The sequence below is a fragment of the Ornithorhynchus anatinus genome, chromosome X5 (assembly GCF_004115215.2).
Source record: "Ornithorhynchus anatinus isolate Pmale09 chromosome X5, mOrnAna1.pri.v4, whole genome shotgun sequence".
Classification (NCBI taxonomy): Eukaryota; Metazoa; Chordata; class Mammalia; order Monotremata; family Ornithorhynchidae; genus Ornithorhynchus; species Ornithorhynchus anatinus.
In genome coordinates, this window is record NC_041753.1 from 46,341,020 (window position 1) to 46,362,247 (window position 21,228).

The 21,228-nt window shown below is 41.4% G+C and overlaps 1 long non-coding RNA gene across 1 annotated transcript in view; it reads left to right on the plus strand.

Moving 5' to 3' along the window:
* LOC120638175 overlaps positions 1-18,762 on the plus strand; it is a 57,025-nt gene extending 38,263 nt beyond the window's left edge. Inside the window, exons 2-3 of the long non-coding RNA XR_005659689.1 lie at positions 16,034-16,121; positions 18,058-18,762. This is a non-coding gene — a long non-coding RNA (uncharacterized LOC120638175). The remainder of the gene's footprint in view (positions 1-16,033; positions 16,122-18,057) is intronic.
* The last annotated feature ends 2,466 nt before the right edge of the window (positions 18,763-21,228 follow it).

Sequence of the window (21,228 nt, forward strand, 5' to 3'; positions counted from 1 at the left end):
TGTTTTAGCTGCTTTGGCCTGAATCCTTTAGACAAAAGGAACATGCTGAAGAATATCGTGGAGGTAAATGAGATCCAGAAGGGAGAAGAACAGGTAATGCCAGTAATCCTCTCTCAATAGTAACTCATTTAAACCTTAGTGCAGTAACCATTTGAAGAGGTGCTGCCTTTGTTCAAACAGTTAACATATGGAGCACAGCACCTAAAATGGAATTGGAAGCCTAGCAAGTAAATCATTCCAAGAAGAACTTTATCTCTTTTGAATTACAAGAACCAGGAAAGGTTGAGGGAGCTGAGTAATGATTCTAGTGGATTCTGGACAGAGCAGGAAACTTTTAGATGGCTGGAAGAGAGACTAGGCAAACTGTTCAACTTTGTTATCCTTAAACTGCCCACCCTCTCATGCTGGAGAAAGCAGTCACAGATGTTTATGATTATGGAGTTGTGACCTGGTGGGTGGAGTCTCAAGGATTCTTACCCTGGGTGCTTTCATGGTGTACAAAGATAAACCAATAATAATTAATGATGGCATTTCTTAAGCACTTACTATGTGCTGAGCACTGTGCTAAGTGCTGAGGTATGCAAGATAATCATATCAGACCCATCTTTAACTCTCACTGGGGTTCAGTGTCTAAGGGAGGAGAGCGAGTATCTTATCCTCATTTTAGATATGAGAAGTGAGGTATAGAAAAGTGAAATGACTCACACAAGGTCACACAGCAGGCCAGTGGCAGAGCTGGGATTACAACCCAGGTCTTCTGAAACACTTAAACATGGTCTTTCCACTAATGAAATCCCAGAGATAATATACCTAAGCAATCTCTTGATGCCTCTATCTATTTTCTTTCCCCCTTTCCCATCCTCAGTTTGGTAAACAGGAAAACTCCCAACATTAGAATGTGAGCTTTTTTTACCAATGCTTATGCTGCACACACCATTTGCTCCAGTGGGGGATCAAGCTTGGCTTTAGGATAACAGCCAGGCAGTGATCATAGGTGGGGCATTGAAGCAACTTAGCTAAACGTTGACCATTTGGGGTTAAATGGGAAAGGATGAGCTGGTCAATATTGTTGTCAATGCAACATTTTTTTCCTATTTGATTTTTCTAGGGGCTGTCATTTTGAAAAGCTGCATTCATTTCCTTTTGTTTTTGCTGGCCCAACCATATAGCACCATGTGTATGTATGGAGGGTTTTGAGTCTTTATTTTTTAAAAAAACCTGCAGAGGCCAAATTTGATTGTTTTGCCTTATGTACAAAATGCCTTTAATAACTCTACAAGTTACAGAATCTATGGGGATTCCTCCCCCACCCCCGCCAAAAAAAATAGCAAAAATTAATAAGGAACAGAAATTGTCTGAAAGATATAGGGTAGATGAGATGAAATATAGGTAGATAAAGCAGGGAGTTTTGACATACTGTAATAAATTTGGTAGCAATGGAAAAATTGTAAAACTGCCAAAAGATTCTGGTAAAAGTGAATAACTACTTTGCAGGGGTCATTTTCCTAAAAAAAAATATAGACTGAAAAATGTGGGTCTCAATCCTCAGATACACACTTTGTTTTCCATTAAGGCAGGCGGAGAGTAATAAAAACATTAAAGGCAAATGGAGTTTTTCAAGAAGTTAAATGAGGATACCTGGATGAGGAATTCCATTAAAATGATTATTTTTTTATTTTAGCTACCAGTCCAATCCCCTTATAAAATCACACTTGTTCCTTTTCTTCACAGGATATGACAGAGAGCGATTATGAGATATGAGACATCACAGTGTGGTACCGATATAGCTGCTTCTTATTTATCAAGCAAATGAACTGGATTTTGAGGGAGGAAAGACTTGTTTTTCATGGTTCTTTGGCCATCATTGATGCATTTTCATTTGCTTCTGGAACTAATGGTACATTATGATAATTTATTTTATTTTCCTTCTCCCCATAAACATGGGTTACTAATATTAGTTTGAGGTGAAAAAAATGAGAAAATGGGTTGAGTGAAACAATGGCTAACCCCCCCACTCCCACCCCCGAAAAAAAAAAAAAGATTCTGAGCCTCTGGGTCTGTTGCTTTTACCCAATAATTCCCACTACCTCACAGCTAGCTTAATGAACTAAGCTGTATTTCCAAAAGTCCTGGCACTTTGAACATGAACAAAATTTAACTCCATTATTGAAAGATACCTGACCATGCCAGAAATCAGAATCTTATTAGAGCACTAAGAGTTCAACGTTCAAACTTTTAAAGGGATGAGAAGACATTGGAGAAAGAATCCAGATTAAAGTTATAAAACTAGATGTGATGCTGAAAGGTTGAAGAAATTCACAATGTTTTACTTGGAAAAGAGATGGCTAAAAAGTGATTAACTGTTTTATGCAGGGCTTTAAGAAGGAATTGCAGTTCAGTTTGATCAACCCATCAACCAATTGTATTTATTGAGCACTTATTATGTAAAGGGCACTGTACTAAGCACTTGGGATAGTACAGTACAACAAAATTAGTGGACACCTTCCCTGCCCATAATGAGCTTACAGTGTAGAGAGAATTGCTCTTCATCTTCACTGTGAACAGAATCAAAAGGGAATGGGCTTAAAGTCAAGTAGGAGATATTGAATTTGGATAAATAGAAGAAGTTCTTGATTCCTGGGGATAAACTGGCATAGGCTATGAGGGATTGTGGAGGATTCAAGGATTGGTAAAAGAACTTGTCTACCAACTCTGCTGAATTGTTCTCTCCCAAGTGCTTAGTACAGTGCTCTGCACTGAGTAAGCACTCAGTAAATACCATTGATTGATTAATCAGTGAGCACAGATAGATCTTGAGAGTGGATCTGATAGACAACCAACAATCTGCCCTGAATAATTTAGTTATTCACATACTTTGAAGCAGTGGCCTAGATCAGGTGATCTCTGGAATCTGAGGCTTTTGCCCTTGAAGAGGAAAATAGACAGCACTGTGCAGTGTGTATTTGGAGGTCAGAATGATTGACAGGTTTATTTATTATGATTGACAGGTTTATTGAATAAATTTGACATCACACACACACACATAAAGGAGTCTGCCAACTATGGCCATAATAATCAGAATTCTTCAAGCAACTGGTTGGTTCATGGAAAGAGAAACCTGATTTAAAATAAAGTTTATAGAATGTTCCCCCAATTATCATCCTGATGATGGAGGTGAGATTTGAGCAAACACAGAAACAATGGATGATATTTAAATCTCGAGAAGTATGAAAACAAAAGCCTGATGAGTGTCATAAATGTCAAAAGAACAGATGGGAGAAAGAATGAAACCAGCAGGGAGGTAAGGAAGAGGTGGCTTTCAGAGGTGATGAAAAACAGGAAACTCCAGTTGGTGGGCTGCTTGGTGAGGATTATAACATTAACAGCAATCATCATCATCTTTTGTTTGCAAATTGTATAAGTCAATAAGGAAACAATTTACAATCAAATAGATGAGAAAAAAATTCAAAATATCTTTTTGTCATTCCCTGTTTCTGAGGCCCCATTTGTTTATCAAAGAAATTCAGGATTAAGGAAGCAGGAGTAGAAGGAATGGCAGCAGATAGCGAAGTTGAAGCACGATGATCAACAGGCTAATAAAAAGGAGTGAGACATAACATTCAAGTGAGGTAATTCCCACCCTCCCTCCTGCCAGATGATGATAAAGGCAAAGTTCTGTTGATCACAAGTTGGTAGCTCGCAATAGGAAATGTGAACATATTCTATAGTCTAAATGTGCCACTGGAGTAGTCCTTTTGGGTTTTTTTTTATTTTAATATGTAACTAATATCCCTGGGAATCCCTTTACAAATATGCATAGTAGACTAAAATAAGGAAAAATGTTCCAAAAAATGGCTAAACTCTAAAATTGTCTGCACGGGTCACCTCAGGCACCTTTATTAGCAGTTTCTGAATGCATTATATTGTTCACATCTCACCCATGGGCAAAATGGGCAAAAGACAGGACAAATAGGGCATTTGCTGTAGGTCAGGTGTGGAGTGAAACTTGGGGCTTCACACCACTAGTCTTGCTTCAAATCATAGGCCAGGGACCCTGATGTCTTCAGGCCGGCCTGGTTAACACCAAGCTTCCTAGGCCTTTCTACCCTTCCTCTTAAGCCATCCCGTTGTCAGTGTAGAGGAACTCAAGCATGTCCTAAGATTATAGGCAAAAACTTTCAGGGGGGTGAGGAGAGTGGTAAGAATTTGCCATCACCTCTAGGCAGGACTTGTTAGATTTCTTAATCAATCTCAGGAAAATAGCATCCTTTCAGGACAGCATTAAATGCTTTCCAGGTTTCCATGCTGCATCATAGCAAAAATAACAAGTATTAAACATTCCAATTGTTAGCTGGCTAATGGAATAGATTTTATTAGGAAGGTAAAAAGAAAGCAATCTGAAGTAAATCGTGATGGCAAGTCCATACTGGCTATTCTAAATAGGAAGCCATAGTGCCTTTTGTTTTCCTAATTTGAAGAATTTAGGTCTAGGTGGGAAATAGAAGGCTGGCCATAAGTTGCAAACAAATGATGAAAGTAGACGTGAAAAGCAAGATTGAGGCTGATAAGGCTTGCTGGAAGAAAGATTGTAAGGAAATAAAAACACAGGAACATCTGTTATCAGACTGCCAAGTGGCCAGAGACTTTTGGACATTGTGGGTCTAAAAGCTGGGGCTTAGAGAATATAAAGAAAGACTATTTGATGCTTTTCAGACCTGAAACCATTCATTTCAGCTTAAACTTGTTCTTAAGATTAATGGGTATGGAGATGGGTTTGGAACTATGAAAAGGGAAATGGGAGAATGCCAGATAATTAATCAGAAATCATGGAAAACTGTATTTTAAGATCATTTGATGCAATTTGTTTTTATGAACTGTTTTATTTGGATGATTTTGTAAAACAAAATGAAGAAAAACTGCTTTATGTGGATTAGGAAACATGTATTCTGGTTTTTTTTAAATTTGCACTATGTAGCGACTTGGCCAGTCTGGTTTTCCTCTCCTTCAACAGACTACCAGGCCTCCATTCTGGTGTGTTTCTACAGAGGAAAAAAAAAAAGGTTTTATTTCCACACATGGACTTTGGCAAAATAAATGAATATTTGAAAAAAAATTAGCAGAATCCATATGTTTCTCCCTCATTTAAGATGATGACATATAATACACTAGGCATTAGGGACACCATCAATTTTGAGGAGAAACTGTAACACATGCTCAGGTACAAATACAAACACAAGCTTTTCTTTCAAAAGAAACTCCGTATCTGAACCCCAAGGCATGTGGATGCAGTTTTACCCAAAATTTCACACAAAACATTTTTATTTAAAGTAGTAAGTAAGGGGAGACTGTGAGAATGTTATATTTCAGCCAAAACATCTATTTCATAAAAGTTAACAGGGCTTTAGTGATATCTCTAATATCTAGGATTCTATAGATAGTTTTATAACCTCAACTTCATCTTCCCTTAACAAAGGGGGATTTAATGACATAATTTTTTTAATTAGAATAGAAGGGTGAATGAAATAAAGCAATTCATGTGAATGTAGCACTTCAGATAAAAACAAAAGTATTCCATAAATTTGAGGAATTATTGTGGAACTAGCTTCTGTTTTTTGATATATTAATTGATGTATAATTGATATGTTTAATCTGGTGCATAAGTCACTCTGCGATAGTGACCACAATTCAATGAAATTTAACATGCTTCTGGGGATAAGGGGTTGGAGGGAAGGTCAAAACCATCCAATGCTAGGATATTTCATTTTAGAAAAAGAAACTATGAAAGATGAGTGCTGGAAGAAAGTGAATTAGCTAGCTAAAGAAAGCAAGTGATTTTCTTGAAGCCTGAAGATTGTTCCAAAAAATCTAAAAACTTAAAAATTAAAAAATTTCAGATGCTAATGTAAAATGAGTGCCAGATAATTTTTTTTTTAAAAAAAAGCTGACCAGTCAGAAGCCCTGAATGGTTTTCTGTTGTATTATACCCTCCCAAGCACATAGAACAGTGCTCTACACATGGTAAGCACCCAATAAATACTATTGATTGATTGATTGATTGGTAGGGTAAAAGATCGGAGGTAAAAGATCCTTTCAGAAATGGAAAACTCACCAGATCCTTTTGAAAATGGAAAGCACACCAAAATAATGAGGACAGGAAACTCCATAAAAAGAAGCAGGTCAGATACAAACAAGGCTAAAGAGGAACTTAATGAGCACATGGCAAACAAAATATTATTAAAATACTCGATGACTACTGGATCAGCCTCCTTGCTGTCCTCTCTTCCTCCTTTCTCTCCCCACTCCAATTCATCTTTCACTCTGTTGCCCAGATCATTTTTCTACAAAAATGTTCAGTCCATGTTTATTCATTCCTCAAGAACCCCCAGTGGTTGACCATCCACCACGTTGACCATCCACCACCTCATCGACAAGAAATTCTTTACCATCGGCTTTAAAGCACTCAATTATCTTGCCCCCACCTACCTTATCTCACTGATCTCCTACTGTAGACGAACCCAAACACTTCATTCCTCTAGTGCCAGCTTGCTCACTGGGCCCAATCTCACCTATTTCTCATGACCTCCCCATAGCCTGAACTCCCTCTCCCTGTATATAAGCAGGCCACCACTCTCCCCTCCTTCAAATCTTATTAAGGTCACATCTCCTTCAAGAAGCCTTCCCCGATTAAACTCTCTTTTCCCCAACTCCTTCTCCCTCTAATCATCTATGCAATTCAATTCAATTCTTTATCGAGTGCTTACTGTGTGCAGAGCACTGTACTAAGTGCTTGGGAGGGTACAATATAAAAATAAACAGACACATTCCCTGCCCACAATGAGCTTGGATCTGTACCCTTTGGGATTTTGTATTCACCCTTACCCTCAGTCCCACAACACCTATGATGAATTATTTATTTATCTTAATATAAGTATATTACATTTATTAATATCACAACTCCTACAAGAGACCTTCCCTGAGTAAGCCCTCAATTCTTTTTCTTCAACTTCCTTTTGCATTGCTCTAATTTGCACCCTTTATTCTCCCCTGCCTCAGCCCCACAGCAATTATGTACATATCCATAATTTTTTTTTATATCAATGTCTGTCTCTAGACTGTAAGCACATTGTGAGCAGGGAACTTGTCTACCAACTCTGTTAAAACATATCATACTCTCCCAAGTGCTTAGCACAGAGCTCTGAAAACTGTAAGCACTCAATAAATGCCATTTATTGATACCAAAATTCAAAAACTGTCAATGGGGCCACTAGACAATTGGCAGGTAAAGTATACTTTAAGAAAAGATCACTGGAAGTCTAAATGTTTATTTAGTCTTTAGCTGAGGAAAATGTTAAAGATGTCTGCAAATAGCCTTTTTCTTTTTTAGCAGGCACACCAAAGGAACTAGATCATAGATCAAATGATGACCGCATAGGGTGCTTTAGACCAAATTGTTAGACAAGGTATAAATAAATCACTGAGAATGGATGGCACAGATCTGAGAATTATGAAGGAATTAGGATGGAAAGTTGCAGAAATCCTGGCCTGGGTTTGCAACCTATCTTAAAAATAGTTTATATACTGCAGACTGGTGGATCGCCAATGTAAACCCTCCTCTATAATCAGGGTTTCAGGAGTTATCTGGGATTTATAGAACAGTAAGTTTCACTCCTATTCCTAGAAAATTTTAAAAAAGTAGTAATTAAGTTTGGGAATAGTGGATACCTAAAAAAAAAATAAAAAATTAGCCCCTGGGGAAGAAGACAACCCAGTTTCTGTTAGGGGAAAGTGTACCTCAATAAATTACTGGAGTTCTTTGAAAGGGTCAATAGCCATGTGGCTAGAGGTGAACCACTGTGGCATAATATATTTAGATTTTCATAAGACCTTTGACAAGTCTCCACACCAAAATATTTTTTTTAACTGAGTAATAGGGCGATTGGAGGGAAATATTCTGTACTGGATAAAAGATAGGAAACAAAGGATTGTATAAACAGTCACTCTTTAGGATAAAGAAGTAAATGTAAATAGTGTGCTCCCCCGGGGATCAGTGCTAGGACAAATTTGTTCAATATCACAGAGGGCTTGGAGCTATCAGTCCAGACTCCAGAAGGAGAGCTCAAAGTCATTATTGACTGTACTCTTAAATCATCAACCTAATGTGTAGCAAGAGTTCAAAAGTCTAACTGAATGTTGGACATCATCAGTAAAGAATATAAAGTAAAATAAAAGGCATAGCACTGCCATTGTATTGTATTAACCACGGCATGCCTATGTGTGTGAAATACTGCATATGTTTCTACACATCATCACAATTTAGGAAGAACAAGACAGAGCAAGAGATGGTGCAGAAAAGGGAAACCAAAATGATAAGGTGAATGCAGGGACTACCTGATCTCTACAGACTCGCAAGGTTAAGGGCTCTTCATTTTGGAAAGATACATACTGACAGGGAACATGACTGGAGTCTACAAAATCATGAAGGGTACAGACAAGGCAAACACTGACATTATTTACCGAATACCAGCATACCAGGATGAGAGGCCACCTATTGAAACTTGAGAGTAGTAGATTGAAAACATGAAATATTTCTTCACCCAACAGGTGGTAAATGTAATATCAATTGCCACTGGATGGTGTGCAGGGCAAAATTACCACTGGACTCAAGAGAGATTGGGGCAAATTTATGAATGAGTGGTCCTTAATGGAATACTAGAGGAAAGGTAGGTGTGTGTGTTTCTAGACTGTGAGCTTATTGTTGGGTAGGGATTGTCTCTATCTGTTGCCGAATTGTACTTTCCAGTCGCTTAGTACAATGCTCTGCACTCAGGAAGCGATGTGGTTCAAACCTAAACATTAAGATCAGTGTCAAGGAAGGCAATCTTCCAATGATTCCTGTGCCCACTAACGGAACAGAATCCTGGGTGGGATGAAATAGTGGTCTGACCCAGTAATGGATTTTATTATAAAGCCTTTGTGTTCCTTCTAGCCAACATTAGGATGGATGATAGGGCAACCATGGCACAGTTCTTCTAACCATCTTTTTTTAACATGCTCAGAGACAGATAACTGGGCAGAGTGAACTACTGGTCTGATACATTAATGACATTTCTTATGTGTTAATACAGGCTTGAAGCTCTCACATACCTGTCAGTCAGGTGAATCACCATTCTAGGGAGAGAGCACTTGTGCTCTGTAATTTTAATGTGGAATATAGAAAAACAGAGCAGAGTTGAAGGTGACCCCAAGTTTGTGAGCTCCTGGGGCAGGAAAGATTGTGACATTGTTGATTGTGATGCTAAAGTGTGGAGGACTATGTTTAGGAGGAAAAATGAGAAGTTCTGTTTTTTTCAACATTGAATTTAATGTGCCAGCAGATCATCAATGTGGAGAAATCTTGTAGGCAAGAGGAGGGGCGAGACTCTGAAATCCCTCTCTCTGACCATAACCTTCTCACCTGCCTCATCTCTCACACTCCCTCCCCCTGCAAATCTTTGCTACTCCCCCACAGAGACCTCCGCTCTCTTGATCCCATCCGTCTTTCCAAAAGCATCTCTCCTCACCTTGCCGCCCTGTCCTCACTTCCCACTCTCGATGATCAGGTCTCTGCTCTCAACTCCACCCTCTCTACTCATCTCAACTCTCTCGCCCCCCTTTTCCTCCGCCGCTCTCGCTCCACTAGCCCACAGCCCTGGATCACCTCCTCTGTCCGTCTCCTACGCTCCTATGCTCGAGCTGCTGAGCACTGCTGGCGAAAGTCCAAACACCAAGCCGACCTCACACACTTCAAATTTATCCTTTCCTGCCTTAACTCTGCCCTCTCCTCTGCCAGGCAAAACTTCTTCTCCTCCCTCATCGACACCCATGCCCGGCAGCCCCGCCAATTGTTCCGGACCTTTAACTCTCTCCTTAGGCCCCTTGTTCCTCCCCCTCCCCCATCTCTCACCCCCAATGATCTGGCCACCTACTTCATCACAAAAATCAACACAATCAGGTCTGAGCTCCCCAAAGTCACCCCTCCGCCTCTCCCCTTCCCCCCCACCAACCCTCTCCCCTACTTTTCCATCCTTCCCTGCAGTATCCTCAGAGGAGATCTCCTCCCTCCTCGCAAGTGCCACCACCTCCACCTGCGCCTCGGACCCCATTCCCTCTCACCTTATTAAAAACATCGTCCCTGCCCTCCTCCCTTCCTTAACTTCTATTTTTAACCACTCAATCTCCAATGGCTCCTTCCCCTCTGCCTTCAAACATGCCCACGTCTCCCCCATCCTAAAAAAACCTGCTCTTGACCCCACTTCCCCCTCCAGTTATCGCCCTATCTCCCTATTACCCTTCCTTTCCAAAATCCTAGAACGAGTGGTCTACAATCGCTGCTTAGAATTCCTTAACTCCCATTCTCTCCTGGATCCCCTCCAATCTGGCGTCCGTCCCCTCCACTCTACCGAGACTGCTCTCTCTAAGGTCACCCATGACCTCCTTCTTGCCAAATCCAATGGCTCCTACTCCATTCTAATCCTCCTTGACCTCTCTGCTGCCTTTGACACTGTCGACCATCCCGACCATCCCCTCCTCCTCCATACCTTATCTCACCTTGGCTTCACGGACTCCGTCCTCTCCTGGTTCTCCTCTTACCTCTCTGGCCGGTCATTCTTGGTCTCCTTCGCTGGCACCTCCTCCCCCTTCCATCCTTTAACAGTTGGAGTTCCCCAAGGGTCAGTTCTTGGCCCTCTTCTGTTCTCCATTTACACTCACTCCCTTGGTGAACTCATTCGCTCTCACGGCTTTGACTACCATCTCTATGCAGATGACATGCAGATCTACATCTCCGCCCCTGTCCTCTCCCCCTCCCTTCAGGCTCGCATCTCCTCCTGCCTCTGAGATGTCTCCACCTGGATGTCGGCCCGCCACCTAAAACTCAACATGAGCAACACTGAGCTCCTCATCTTCCCTCCCAAACCCGGTCCTCTCCCAGACTTCCCTATCACCGTGGATGGCACGACCATCCTTCCCGTCTCTCAGGCCCGCAATCTCGGTGTCATCCTTGACTCGTCTCTCTCATTCACCCCACACATCCTATCCGTTACCAAGACCTGCCGGTTTCACCTTTACAATATCGCCAAGATTTGCCCTTTCCTCTCCACCCAAACGGCTACCTTACTGCTACAGGCTCTCGTTATATCCCGGCTAGACTACTGTGTCAGCCTTCTCTCTGATCTCCCTTCCTCCTCTCTCGCCCCGCTCCAGTCTATTCTTCACTCCGCTGCCTGGCTCATCTTCCTGCAGAAATGATCTGGGCATGTCACTCCCCTTCTAAACACCTCCAGTGGTTGCCTATCAACCTCCACTCCTAACAAAAACTCCTCACTCTAGGCTTCAAGGCTCTACATCACCTTGCCCCTTCCTACCTCTCCTCCCTTCTCTCTTTCTACCGCCCACCCCGCACGCTCCACTCCTCTGCCACCCACCTCCTCACTGTCCCTCGGTCTCGCCTATCCTGCCATCGACCGCTGGGCCACGTCCTCCCGTGGTCCTGGAATGCCCTTCCTCCTCACCTCCGCCAAACTAATTCTCTTCCCCTCTTCAAAGCCCTACTTAAAACTCACCTCCTCCAAGAGGCCTTCCCAGACTGAGCTCCCCTTCTCCCTCTACTCCCTCTACCGCCCCCCCCTTCACCTCTCCGCAGCTTAACCCTCTATTCCCCCCATTTCCCTCTGCTCCTCCCCCTTTCCCTTCCCATCCCCTCAGCACTGTACTCGTCTGCTCAACTGTATATATTTTCATTACCCTATTTATTTTGTTAATGAAATGTACATCACCTTGATTCTATTTAGTTGCCATTGTTTTTATGAGATGTTCTTCCCCTTGACTCTATTTATTGCCATTGTTCTTGTCTGTCTGTCTGCCCCGATTAGACTGTAAGCCCATCAAACGGCAGGGACTGTCTCTATCTGTTGCCGACTTGTTCATTCCAAGCACTTAGTACAGTGCTCTGCACATAGTAAGCGCTCAATAAATACTATTGAATGAATTCTATGGCAAGTGAGAAGTCAGGTTGGTGAGGTAGATCGACAGTGGAAAAGGTGATAGTTGAACCTATAGAAGTCATGAACTCCTCAAGAGAATGAATACTGAGTGATGAGAGCAGGTGAACCAGAACAGAGCCCTGCGGGACACCCTCATTAAAGGGAAACCACAGTAGCAAGCTGATAGGTTCTCAGCTCACTATTTCTCTTTCCATAATCCCAGGACTGGTCCAATTCTACTACTACTACTACTAATAATAATATATTGTGTTATTTAGCACTTACTATTGACAACTATACTGAGCACTGGAGTAGATACCATACAATCAGATTGGACACAGTGCCAGTGTACTACGTTGGGAGAATGGTTATTTAATCCCCAATTTGCATATGAAGAAACAAAGGTACAGAGATGTTAAATGATTGGCCTATAGTTACACCTCAGACAAGTGGCAGAGCCAGGATTCAATCTCAAGTCCTCTGACTCTCGGGGCCATGTTCTTTCCACTAGGTCATGCTACTTGGGTCAAGACCACTTTAGATTGGAAATTACTTGTAGACCCAGTCCCACGGGGAGCAAATCAACCCTGGCAAACTTCCATTACGATGGATTTTAGGAAGAAAAGTTGGTTCTGGCAGAATTGGATGAGGGCTTAGAAACTGTCTCCTACGTGGCCCAGACAAAATTATAGCTATTTCTCAGGGGACCACAACTAGAGACTCGGCTAGAATATAACAGCTAGATTAAGGATGATCTTCTAATACAATTACACCAACTTAAAATGTCAGTTACCTTCGCAAATATGGTGCACTGTGATGATAACATTAATAATAACACCTTATATGTATGTTTTATGGCAAGTTTTCCAAAGCTCTTTTATATCAATTATTTCACTGTATTCTCACGACATCCTAGTAGGTAGGATAGGTAGGCTTTATAATAAAGGCCATTATTGAGTCAGACCACTGTTTCATCCCACCCAGGATTCTGCTCCGATAGGGGGCACAGGAATCATTGGAAGTATTATTGTCTCCGTTTACAGATAATAATAATAATAATAATGTTGGTATTTAAGCGCTTACTATGTGCCGAGCACTGTTCTAAGCACTGGGGTAGACACAGGGGAATCAGGATGTCCCACGTGGGGCTCACAGTCTTAATCCCCATTTTACAGATGAGGGAACTGAGGCACAGAGAAGTTAAGTGACTCGCCCACGGTCACACAGCTGACAAGTGGCAGAGCTGGGATTTGAACTCCAAAGCCCGTGCTCTTTCCACTGAGCCATGCTGCTTCTCTAGTTCTCAGTTCTCAGGACTGTGAACAACCTGTGATTATACAGATAGCCAAGTAAACTCTTTTTCCATTACTATTTTGCCTCGATTTAAAGATAAGCAACTAAAATCCTTTTTCCATTACTATATTGTCTAAATTCTTTACTGTCTTTTATTAGTGTAAATCTGGCTAAAGGCTCTCTTTGTTTTCCTAATCGAGTTTGTTTTTCTTTTGCATTTGGGTGGGGAGTTGGAGATGAGGAGCCTGGGAACCAGATGGAATAAGAAGGAGAGTTGTTTGGTTTTGGATTTTAATTTGTCATTATGGGAATCTATGGTGCAAGGATGAATTGTGCAGTCATAAGTGTGGTGAAGATTTGGAACAAAAATCTCTAAAGAAAGTTTCTGTTCTGTTTGTGAAGAGTCCATGAATATTGCTCAGCGGTCAGAGAGGAACTGTGCTTTTTAGTGTAGTGTATTTTTAAATGTATAAATAATGTTTTCATTATGTTCATGTGTTCTGAGATTTTGTGATGGACTAATAATGTAGAATGCAAGTAAAAATAAATAAATTCTGGTGTGACATTTCAAATAACAAAAAATCTTCACCTTTGCAGATAGATAAATACACTTGCAGATGCTTTCTTGTGAAGCCAAAGATATTTGGTCAATTTTAGTAACTTCATAATAATGATAAAGTATATAACTGCTGCCAAAGCCAACACATGAGGTTTATGCACATATATGTATATATATGTATAGACACACACACACACACACACACACATGCATACAGAGAGAAAGAGAGAGAGGACTTTACTGTGCTGAGGGGATTTGATTCCTTGAGTCCCATTTTCCATTATTATTTGGTTGGTGGCCATGAAACTTTCTTGGTGGTAATAGTCAATAAATGTTTTAAAACTAAATATTCCTTTCCTTCTACTCTCATTTAAAACAGCCCCAATTATAAGTTAAATAGCCAGTTTCTTACACAAAAAAGAACAGATATACTAAAGTCTGGGAGCATAGAATGCAAAACCGAATTCCAATCTTTCATGTGATTGTATATGTGCCTAATATAGTATCTTGCAATTCTGGCTCTGCTACAAAGAGAAAATAGAGAGTTAAAGCAATTTATCTGGACCATTCAGGTAAATAAATCCTTACTATAGAGGAAAAAGTGGATTTATGTCTTGGATTACCTAGATTGTCTTTCTTCACTAATCAAATTCACTGAAAAATTTCCCAATCTCCCCTTCACCTGCCTACGAGGCTCAACTTTTAATCACAGAAGCTGCCGGTTCCCAAGGTGAATTAATCTAGACCTAAAAGAATAGCAGTTTAGGCTTGGAGCCTTATGCTTTGGATTCTAAAATATTTGTATATCCGTCTATCCCATTAGATTGCCAACTCTTTGTCTACCAACAATGGGTCTTTTGCTTCTGTTGGACTTTCCCAGGTACTTGTTAGAGTGCTTTGCAAACAGGTGCTCCACGTAAACACTACGACTACAACAACAACTACTACTATTATTAGTATTACTACTAGAAAGCCCACATCAGTTTTAGCATGGTATGTTCTTGTTGCCATTTTGGGGGAAAACTATTTCAAAAGGGTGAACACTTTTGTTGGAAAGGACCATAACATAGTGGAAAGAGCATAGTACTGGGAGTCAGGAGACCTTGGTTTTCATTCAAGCTTAACCACTTATCTGCTGTTTGACCTTGGGTTAATCACTTAACTTCTCCTTGCTTCTTTCCTCATCTGTAAAATGGGGATTAAATACCACCTGTTCTGCCTTATGCTTACACTGTGAGATCCCATATCAGACAGAGACTGTCTGATCTGATCCCAGTACTTAGCACAGTGATAGAAAGTGCAAAATAAATGCCACAGTTATTATTATCGCTACAAAACCCAATAATCCTGACCAAAAAAAGTGGGGGCTGAGTCATGCTGTAAGTGGAAGAGTACAGAGATGGCCAGAAAACACCATCTTCAGGAGGCAGGTTGCTCCTAGGGTACCAGAAACTCTCAGCAGAGCCGATTTCAACCCAGAAGTCAGTGTAAAATGGGCACTAACTACTATGGGGGTCATGACAGTCCCTCTTGCTGCCATCCCCATTAGGGAGCTAGGAGCAGTAGGACAGGCCTTGTTCTATAAGGCACACAGTCCAATGTGAAGCTTAGTAACTAGTTCCATAAGGAATCAGGGTTCCCATCACCTGGTAGCAGTAAACACATTTCCAGACAACAACTGAGACAATATTCTACCAGTTCCTGCACAATAGTATCCGTATCAATCATATTTCCTAAAACTACTACTAACACTATTTATTATTATTATTTTTGTTAAGAGCTGATTATGTTCCAACTACTAAGCACTGGAAGAGACAAAAGATAATCAGGTCAGACACAGTCCGTCTCACAAGGGGCTCATAGTCTAAGTATCTGAGAGAACAGATATTAAATCCCATTTTACCGATGAGGAAATCGAAGCCCCAAAAAAAGCTAAGTAATTTGCCCAGTCATCCAGCAGTTGGTAGATATAGGATTCGAACCTAGGACCTCTGACTCCCAGGCTGGTGTTCTTTCCACTTAGCCCACTGCTAGGTGCAGAGTAGCAGCTTGCTGTTTGGTCTGGTGCCCAACTAAGATCTTATTGCCCCCAGGAGGCCTTCCCTGATGCATCTCTCCCCACCTACCTGTGAATGATTTTAGTATTCATCTACCCCACTAGATGGAAATTCATATTGATGGACGGTGTGCAGAGGGCTGTATTAACTGCTTAGGAGAGTACGACAGAAGCTCCTTGTAAATTCTTTGAGGTAAGAGATTGTGTCTACTAACTATTGTACTCTCCCAAGTGCTTAGTACAATGCTGTGCACTAGTGCTTAAATATTGTTGATTAATTGAGACCTCGGTTCTAATCTTGGTTCTGCCTGTAGTTGTTTAAAATGAATGTAGACCCCCCGCAACATGCACTTAATAAGAATAATAATACTTATAAATATGGTATTTGTTAAGCACTTACTATGTGCTGAGCGCTGCGGTAGATACAGGGTGATCAGATTGTCCCACGTGGGGCTCACATTTTTTAATCCCCATTTTTACAGATGAGATAACTGAGGCACAGAGAAGTTAAGTGACTTGCCCAAGGTCACACAGCAGACAAGTGGCAGAGCCGGGATTAGAACCCATGTCCTCTGACTCCCAAGCCCATGCTCTTTCCACTAAGCCAAGCTGCTGCTGCTGCTGCTGCTGCTTCTGCTTCTCTTGCTTCACCTGGCTATGTGCTGGACTCCTGCCTACCAACTTGCTTTTTGCACTCTGTGCCCAAGCAGAAACATGACTGTCAGGGATGAGAGAGTACAAGGGGTGGCGTGGGGCATGAGCAGGGGGAGGCAGCAACCAGCCACTAGCACTATAATAATTCCTCTGTGCTGGTTCTTTGTCCTGAACTGTCAGTCAAAAATAAGGTTTATCCATCATTCCTGATGGGAGACTCAATCTTAATGAGTCCAGAACACTGAACTAGATGCTTAGGGAAATTACAACAGAAGTGAAAGACTACAGTTCCTACTCTTGAGGAACCTACAGTCTAATGCAGTGTGGCCTAGTGGATAGAGCACGGGCCTGGGAGTCAGAAAGACATGGGTTATAATCCCAGCTCTGCCACTTTTCTGCTGTGTGATGTTGGGCAAATCACTTAACTAGTCTATGCCTCAGTTACCTCATCTGTAAAATGGGGACTTAAGACTGTGAGCCCCATGTAGGACAGGGACTGGATCCAACCTGATTAGTTTGTATTTACCCCAGCACTTAGTATAGTGTCTGGTACATAGTAAGCTCTTAACAAATTCCACAGTTATTATTAGTGGTGGAGGACAGTAGACATACAGTGATGAAGCTACTGCAGTTAAGAGAGCTAGAAGATATATATATATATTTATATACCCAGAGAATAAATAAATAATACATGATAATGTCTCAGCTATCACATAGGAAACACAGTCACCTTTTGATGAGGTTACTATGCTGGAACTCTGAACAGGTTGAAAATCTTGGTTCTGTTCAGATGCAATCTCAGCCAAGATTTGGAGACTAGATTAACCTCAGTTCCATCAAGATGGGAGGCAGATCCAAGGCTGCACTGCAAGGGAGGTGCTATCTGCATGAGGCATTCACGTGCGCATGGAGGTCCCTGCAGTTGCTGAGATGACAAGTCTCAGCAGTGCATCTGTGGCAGTGCCCTAACTGCTCTGCCATGGCCCTCCTGTTCCTAATGAGCAGCAAAGGCCACCATGGAGAGTGTCAGAGCTAAGCCTTATCTTTTGTGAGACCAGCCTGACCTGGCTCTCAAACCTAGGGCCAGGTTAACTGGAGACAGTGACCTGATCAGTTGAAATGTCCTCTGCTTCTCTGCTGGGGTTGCTTTCTTTTTGGGTGGGAATTCTTGGTCTCTGATTTTTTTAAAAAAAGGCTATGTCCCCACTCTGCACTCTGGTGAGTGATTAGCTAGTAAACACCTTCTCTAAACTGTATAGAGATACCATCTTGAGCCAATCATTTCCATGTTTGAATACCTCAAAAAGTAAAAGGAGATAAGCCTTATTTTTTAACAGATTGTTTGGAACTCAATAGAATTACTTCAAAGCAAAGTGTAAGAAATGGTCTCTAAAAAAAGAGGAGAATGTCCCTAGCAAAATGCTTTACATTCTTAAAATTTTTCTTTTAATTGGAGACTGTTTCCTCTTTTCCAGGCAGAGGCAGACACTGAATTACCTTGGAGATTCTAGAAGAGTACTGGGGCTACATGATATACACAATACAAAGAATTTCATTGTCTTATTTATTCTTCATTACTGTAATCCAGCCTGTTTGAAATCACATTCCAAGAATTCATTAAACAGCATGCAAAAAGCAAAGTTCCCGAAACTAACATAGAGGCAGATGGGGTTAAGGGTTTTTTTTCTTCCTTTTTGGTATGTTAAAAAAAACCTTCAAATAAACAAAAAAGACCAAGAAAACGTTCAAATTACCCTAACAAATTCATGTATTCTATTTGCATCACTTACTAACATTTTTGTACATTTCAGGAAATTAATTTGCTTTTAGAAATTGAGGTTTTCATGTTCAAATTAAGTGTCTATACTTCAACTCAGTAGGTGCTTGATACCGTTGAGCAGCTGCACAGATTTGAAAAGCTATGCTTTTGTCCATTGCTCATTATGGTCCTGAGAACAAGAATTGAGAGGGGCCTCCCAGTCTTCCTCTCTGCATTTACTGTTAATACCTTCAAATTTAGAAATTGATGCCACTGAATCACTTCCTCTAGCTTATTTTTTCATGCTGATGCTCTCCTGCTGACTTTTCTTTCTCTGGACTTATGCTCTGGAATTTACAGATTTGTAGACGTTAATGCTGTTGACAACAGGCAGAGTTACTCTGATCCTCACTACTTTATCACTTGCATTTACTTGTTTCTTTTCCTTTCAAAAGTATTAAAGAAGAATGTAGTTATAAAAGACTGCACGTAGGAGTCGTTTTATGTTACTATCCACTGAATTAACAACAGCAACCATATTTTGTAATTCCCCATCTTATTTCATTCATTGTTTTCAATGAACCCACCCTCCCATGAGAAGCTAATCTGGGAATAGGATGAATGGGAAGTAATTTATCTATTTGTGGAAAGAAAACATCCAGGTTCTATGTAACTATTCTCCCTGGGATCGGGATCCCTTCCTCCAAAAGGTGGCCTAAAATACTTCCTTGTAAACCTAATTTTTTATTTCCTCAGGATTTTCTACCTCTTGTTCTCCTTTCAGTCCATTTTAGTTAGTTATGTTACAGGCAAGCTTCATATGCAGTGGGGTTATGTCCTTGAAAATGTTGCTAATAATAATAATAATAATTGCAGTATTTGTTAAGAGCTATGTGCCAAGCACTGTAGTAAGCGCTGGGCTAGATGCAAGATCCTCAGTTCCCAATGGGGAGCACAGTCTAAAGAGGAGGAAGAACAGGTATCGAATTCCCATTTTGCAGATGAGGAAAGTGAGGCCCAGAGAAGTTAAGTCATTTGCCCTAGGTCACGCAGCAGGAGCGTGGTGGAGGCGGAATTGGAACCCAAGTTCTCTGACTCCCAGGCCCATGTGCTTTCCACTAGGCCAAGCTGCTTCCCAAGCAGCTATATTATGCTATGTATGATATGGCTATCTATCTCTTACTGCAACCCATCCTGCACACGTCCCTCCTCTAATGCCAACCTACGCACCGTACCTCGATCTCGTCTATCTCAACACCAACCTCTGTCCACGTTCTGCCTCTGGCCTGGAAAGCCCTCCCTTTTCATATCCTACAGGCAATTATTCTCCCCATCTTCAAAGCCTTATTGAAGGCACATCTCCTCCAAGAGTCCTTCCCTGACTAAGCCCTCATTTCCTCTCTTCCCACTCCCTCTTACGTTGACCAGCACCCTTATTCACATATTCAGCCCCATAGCACATATGTACATATCCATAATTTATGTATATTAATGCCGGTCTTCCCCTGTAGACTGTAAGCTCATTGTGGGCAGGGAATATCAGTTATATTGTTGTGTTGTACTCTCCCAAGTGACTTAGGATGGTGCCCTGCACACAGTAAGCAGCATTGCCTAGTGGATAGAGCATGGGCTTGGGAGTCAGAAGGATCTGGGGTCTAATCCCAGCTCCACCATTTGTCTGCTGTATCACCTTGGGCAAGTCACTTCACTTCTCTGTGCTTCCATTTCCTCATCAGGAAAATGGGGATTAAGACTATGAGCCCCATGTGGGACAGGGGCTCCGTCCAACCTGATTTGCTTTATCTATTCTAGTGCTTAGTTCAGTGCCTGGTACACAGTAAATGTTTAACCAATACCACAATTATTATTATTAGTAGTAGTAAGCGCTCAATAAATATAATTGATATATACATATGTGTACATATTTATATATGCTATATATTGCTATATTATGAATGGCTTTATCATACCCATAGAATTTCATGTTATAAATTGGGGTCTGTTCCAAAACCTCTGGAAAACTATAAAATTGCCTTTGTTTCCATAGGTAAACCCCGGGGGAACGGGAAAGAGCTGGGACTATAGGTGTCTGGTCCTGCGTGACCCCAGTAGGGCTGTAGAATGTAAGGTGGAATACCAGGTTTACTTAAGGGTGTAAGGCAGAAGGCCAGCTTTGCAAAGAAGAGTACAAGGTGAAAAGCCAGGGTTGTAAACAGGATGTAAGGCAGAAGGCCAGGTGCTAGATGAAAAGCCAGGCTTGTGAAATAGGTAAAAGGTCATCTGCTGCGGAAGATACCGACCACCAGAAATAAGCGAGTTGCTGAATCAGGAGATCCAGAAGTAAGGGGCATTGAGAATCTCTAGTTGAAACTGGTTGAGACCAGGAGTTGGGGGTGGTGCTGCAGAGAGGACAAGAATCAGTGGATGGGGAGGGTGGGAGGGAGGTGCAAACCAACCACCCTGGAAGCCGCCTGGTACTCCTTGTCCTGTGTCTTTGGGAAGAAAGGAAACTTCTCAGAAAAATACATGACACATCACACAGTCATGGAAGGGGCAGCCTGCGGGTTAGGAGTATATAAATCAGGAAATCATTCGACCTTCAACAGGTCTGCTCACCACTGGGTTAAGTGGTGGAGTAGCTTCCTTTGGAGGGGCACTCCAAATAAGGGCGGGGGAACATAGCAATAAAGCAATAAATATTTGTTTGCCAACCATGGGGCTCAGGTTCTTTGCTAGGGAGGGGAAAGTTATGGGAGCTGTCAGACACTAAGAATAGGTTTTCTCAAAACAGCTTTATGTGCTATATACACTGTACAGTCAATAACATTTATTGAGCATTTACTGTGTGCAGAGCACTTTGCTAAGTGTTTGGGACAGTACGAAAAAG